At 41.4% G+C, this 5696-nt stretch overlaps 1 non-coding gene across 1 annotated transcript; it reads left to right on the top strand.

Annotated features, from left to right (window-relative positions):
* Nucleotides 1–401: 401 nt before the first annotated feature.
* LOC122202887 lies at nt 402–505 on the top strand. The gene has a single exon (XR_006194942.1). It is a non-coding gene; the product is annotated as a U6 spliceosomal RNA (small nuclear RNA).
* The last annotated feature ends 5191 nt before the right edge of the window (nt 506–5696 follow it).

Genomic DNA, 5696 nt, shown 5'->3' with positions numbered 1-5696 from the left:
CATATCAGCAGTCTAATTGCTTTATAAGTGCTGTAATGCAGTTTCAGGAAGCGATGGAATCCAACGAGCCCTCAAAGTGAAAAGAACTACTGTCTATCCCCTCCCCTTTCCCTCTGATTAAGCTCCTTGACCATGGGTTAGCTGGAGGCTCAGTGTTCACAACAAAACTATCCAAACTTCTATTTCATGTCTTAGTATCTTCCAGACAAAAAATGTGCCCCAAACAGCACGTCTGGTTCTTCTTCGTGATGAATTTCAATGTTTCGTCTTTAGTCTCAAATATCTGCCTGTGTGAATCTGTGTTTGATTTTAGAAAGAAAGAAAGAAAGAAAGAAAGAAAGAAAGAAAGAAAGAAAGAAAGAAAGAAAGAAGAGGAAAGAAAGAGAGAAAGAAAAAGTCTTGCACTCACTTCAGCAGATCATATACTAAAATTGGAAGGATACAGAGATACATATGGCCCCTGTACAAGGATGAAACACAAATCCGTGAAATGTTCCATATTCCTCCAGGAGATCAGCACCTTTGGGAATCCCCTTCACTCTCTTTCTGAAAAAGCTGTTCTTAGGAAAAGACATGATAAACTCATTCACTCTCAAAAAAAAAAAAAAAAAAAAAAAGTCTATGATCCAAAACTGCCAAATACCATAAAGTGAAATGAAGGATAAGACACCAAGTAGAGCCACAGCCCACACATCTATCATGGAGACAGGGGGCAATGATTAAGCACCTTGACATGTTACTTTGAGGATAATCACAACAATCCCTGATAATGAAAGAGCATAGTGTGCAGAGACCTTGAAATCCATTCCTTTTCTCCTTTGTTCAGTCAACCTATGAATCGCCTCTTCTGTCTCAGACACTGTTCTAGGTTCTAGGCTGCAGTGGTGATAAATACATTAGCAAGGTCAGTGCTTTCTGGAAGCTTAAAGTGTAACTAGACCAATTGAGGAGGTAGGGGCAATACATGAATGAACACACAAGAAAATACCGGTGGCAAGAGCTGAGAGGAAACCAAACAGGCTGATGAGATTTGCTCCCCATGAAAAGCCCATGAAATGGAGCCCCACACTGAGAGCATGGAGCTTGCTTGTGATTCTCTCTCTCTCTCTCTCTCTCTCTCTCTCTCTGTCTCTCTCTCTCTCCTTCTCTCTCCCTCTCTCCCCCCACCTCACGTGTGCACGCAGTCTCTCTCTCTCAAAATGAATAAACCTAAAAAAAAAAAAGAGGCCAGTTATAGGCCTCAATTTACAAGGTTGTTTTGAAGTTTTATTATTTTTTTTAATTTTTTTTAACGTTTATTTATTTTTGAGACAGAGAGAGACAGAGCATGAACGGGGGAGGGTCACAGAGAGGGAGACACAGAATCTGAAACAGGCTCCAGGCTCTGAGCTGTCAGCACAGAGCCCCAGGCGGGGCTCGAACTCACCCACCGCAAGATCATGACCTGAGCTGAAGTCGGCCGCTTCACCGACTGAGCCACCCAGGTGCCCCTGTTTTGAAGTTTTAGAAAGATAACTTAATTCATATAGCATAGGACCTGGCACATAATAGGCAGTGAATATGTCTTAGATATCATTATCATTATGACACGTCCCAAGAAATTCAGCTCATAATAAAATAAGATGGACAGGAAAACAAAACTTGCAAGAAAGCAGCAACTGTTTTGCTCATAGGTTTTAGAACTTTCTTTTGCCAATGGCTGTAAAGTAGTGAAGGGAATCTATTCCTAATTACAATATTTTCTTTATATCATTTTATTAAGAAAAAAATTACCTCAGGGGCACCTGCGTGGCTCAGTCGCTTAAGTGTCAGACTCTTGGTTTCGGCTCAGGTTATGATCTCACATTTCATGAGATCGAGCCCTGCATCAGGCTCTGCGCAGACAGACTGGAGCCTACGCGGGATCCTCTCTCTCTGCCCCCTCTCTCTCTTTCACTCTCTCTCTCTCAAAATAAATAAGTAAACTTAAAAAAATTACCTCAAACTCATTCATAAGTATTGAAGAAATATTTAAGAAATGTTAATTTGTGGAGGAACTTCTGTATTGGCTTGCTTAGGATTGCCATGTAGTCTGTCCAGCTTTGTTTACACTGAATGCATTGCTACAACATCCAGAATTTTGCTTATTTTAACCCGTGCCGTCTCTCCCCATTCCCCAATTTCTAAATACACGGTATCTCTTCCAATTGTGTGGTCGGTGTTTACCAGGCTTGTTATGGCAATTATTTCTGTGTCTATCTGGATTCCTGACCTCAAGGAACACTCGCCAGAGAAATGAAGACAAGCCTCACGGATGTGTGCAACCACCATAGAACGTCGCTTTGTCCCTTCCACAGCATAGGGTTAAATAAATGCTTGACACAGGAATAGTGTTTTCTCTCCAGGGAGTGAACAGAGTGATGAGAAATTATGCCGGAGCTCAAAGGGCCTTTTAGATACCCTCACTATGCCCTTTTATTGATCAAAAGGGATATGAATTGTTTTTCTTCCTTGAGCCCAGGGTCTAGAGAGTTCTCCTGTATTTTACAGTAATATTCCTGACTTGTGAATACAAATGTAGGTTTCTGGTTGGTGACAAGGTAACTCCGTCGAAACTTTAAATCAGCAAGGATTTTTTTTTTTCTGAACCATATTGAACGGGGACCTTGAATGGATTTCTCTGTTTCTATGAGCATTAAACCAGGAGAGCATCTTCCATTAGTTAGTTTATTCTACTGATTGCTTGTGGGTGTTGCTAAGAAGCAAGCAGACAAGCTGGCTGAGTGTTTCTTTCTGCTTTGCTTCTTTTGTTCTGTGTCTCCTATTTATTGTATTTGTTTAACGTGATACCTACTAACGATTTTGCAGCAAATCAGCTTTGATTGAAAACTCCTGCAGACCCATATTTGCCTAAATACAGTCATTTATGTAACATCTTTCCTCAGAAAGGAAGAAAATGAGGGAATGTGTGCTCCGTTAACCCCCAACCTGGGTATCTTTCTGCTTTAACAGTGCAGTTAATAACTGCCGTGGGAGCAAGGTTACGGTGGGGGGAGCAGTTCCATTTGCAGCATCTTCAAAACCCACATTATAATGATCCATTCTACCAGGTCCCTAGGCCTTGAACCTGCCTACCTCCCTGACAGTGCACAGCCTTTCCACGCTGCAATCCTCAAGGACTGCCAATGGACTACAGATTGGCTTTCTACCCTATTAGCAGTTAGACAAAAGCCAGGCTTTCTTCTCAGCCTACACACTCCCTACCTCAAGACTCATTTTTAATCAGTTACATTTTACCTTAAACTTTGAAATTTTGCAGCTAAACTGCCGTGTAGAGTCAGAAGCTAAGGAAGCGGTTTACATCATGAATGTTAGTCAGAAATCGATGTCCTGTACAGATACCATCAACCCTATTAATATCTACTAGCATCATATAAATCTTAGTTAATGGGTTGTCTAATCTGTATACTTTTGCAGTGTGTTCTAGTCTAAAGTGGTGCCCTGGCAGCATTTTCTCTTGTCGGAGCAACATCAGCCATATAGAACTTTCCAGTCCAGTAGGACAACCCCCCCCGCCCCACAAACCTTTATACACAGAGCATGGCCACCACCATCTAAAATGGTTTGGATTAATAGTTTTTTCGTTAAGATCCAATAAACAAGCTTCTAGGTCCACGCAAGCTTCTTACAGCAAAAGCTCAATGTTGCCATTCATCATTGCCACCAGAGAACCAGAAACTCCATTTGTTTTCTCTGCTGCTGACAAATGTAATTTATAGGCTTTAAAGACCTAATTATTTTCTGCAATGCAGGATTAAATCTGAACACTTCTTACTGGTGGGGTGAAAGAGGTAGTAGATATCTTGGAAATCTGGGGCCTCTCAACGCTATGCCTCAGATTCTCAGGTGAGAGGAATTAATAGGGCTAAAATTACAAGTTCAGGCCAATACAAAAGGAGGACAAAAAATATTGTTCTTATACAACCAGTGCCGTGGAAGCATGTACTGCTGGTGCTCATTACAGTGCCCTCATACCTTTTTGGAACATCTGTCGCTTGATGTCCCTGTTGCTTTGAATCTTGTCTAGCGCCTTTTCAGGAGGGCTGATTTGCCTGCCATCACAGACAGCTAGAATACCTGGAAGTTTACTTTCTTCTCCCTCCCCAGGCATTCCTTAGCCAATGACTAATTGGTCAGAGGAAATTAAAACCTATTCTCCCTTGCCTTGATGATTCAGAATGAACTCGGTTATAATTCACACCACAGAGTTCCTCTGCAGGATGACTGGGCCTGCTTCTTTGGCTGAAATAGCTTCCTTGCTTGGTCTGCTTCCCTTTCCTTGTCTTTGATTCTCCATTTTGACAGGTCTCTCTGGAGAGCACTTCCTAAAGAAATCACTTGACCATCTATCATAGTCTCAGAACCTGCTTTCGGGCCTCCTCCCCCAAAATACCCACCAGCTAGCCCCATTATGGACAAAGTGCCAGTGAGACATTGAACAGGAATGTTGGAGGAATAGTGTCCAAGAAGACAGTCAGCAATGACAATAAGTACTCACAATCTGAGTTGTACCCGATTTAGAGTTTAAAATTGGCCACGGAGAAAGTTGGTTTGATACGTGAGAGCTTCCTGGAGAAGCCAACTTTTGGTCTCAGGTGGGTCTACATTTCCTGCACCTGGGCTATTATCTAAGAAGTGGGCTGGCTAGCACAGCATTGCTCAAACACAATGTCAGGAACCACCTGATTTCCTAAAACAGCAAGTGCAAGCACATTCCCTGGCCTTGAAGTTCTCCTGATCTTTCTTTATCTCCCATCTAGCTAAATTTGATTTCTACATGATCCACCTTGTGTCCTCTATGCCCCAATCTATTTTGGCTCTTTGCCCCCAAAATAGTTCCACTTCATTCCAACCTCAGTATCTTTGTTCATAGCTTTTGTCTACATAAAATGCTCTCAATTTCTGCCAGCCACTAATCCACCATAATTTAATTTTGATCTTCAGCTCTCATCTTTAATTCTTCTAACATATATACATCTCTTCCTTTCTCATTGGCAAAAACTCCTTTGCCAATTTCTTACCCTCCAAGATTGTAAACTTCTTCAAAGTAGAAAACACCTGCCTCTTGTTTTCTTTCCTTTACTGATGAGCATAAGGATGTTAACACCAGTCATGTTTTAAAAGTACAGTTACATCTATAATATTATTTATAAATATATACTAAATGATATAAATACTTACATTTATATTTGTATAAAATATTTATGCACATAGCCTGGAACGAAAAATCTGGCTTTTATGGAGTTTTCCAGAATTATAATCTGAAGATTATGGGAATTGTCTTCAAGAAATACAGCTTACACTAGGACATAAAGAAGGGCTAGATAGACCTAGGAGATAACCCTGATTCCACTGAATTATCTACTCTTCCACTTTATCCTGAGCCTGATGCGTAAAATCTATCCTTTCTCATGCATAACTTGGGGATAATCACTGTGTTCTTCTGGTGTAGTGCTCCTGAGCTGGGTAACACATTGAGCCATCTACATTAATAATGACTCCCTCATGGGGGCCCTTGGGTGGCTCAGTCGGTTAAGCATCTGACTTCAGATCATGATCTCACATTTTGTGAGTTCAAGCCCAGCATCAGGCTCTGTGCTGACAGCTCAGAGCCTGCTTCATATTCTGTGTCTCCCTCTCTCTGTCCTCTTACCCTG

The sequence above is a fragment of the Panthera leo genome, chromosome D2, assembly GCF_018350215.1.
Source record: "Panthera leo isolate Ple1 chromosome D2, P.leo_Ple1_pat1.1, whole genome shotgun sequence".
NCBI lineage: Eukaryota > Metazoa > Chordata > Mammalia > Carnivora > Felidae > Panthera > Panthera leo.
The sequence above is the reverse complement of the archived record's forward strand: the minus strand, read 5'-3'. Positions and strand labels throughout refer to the sequence as shown.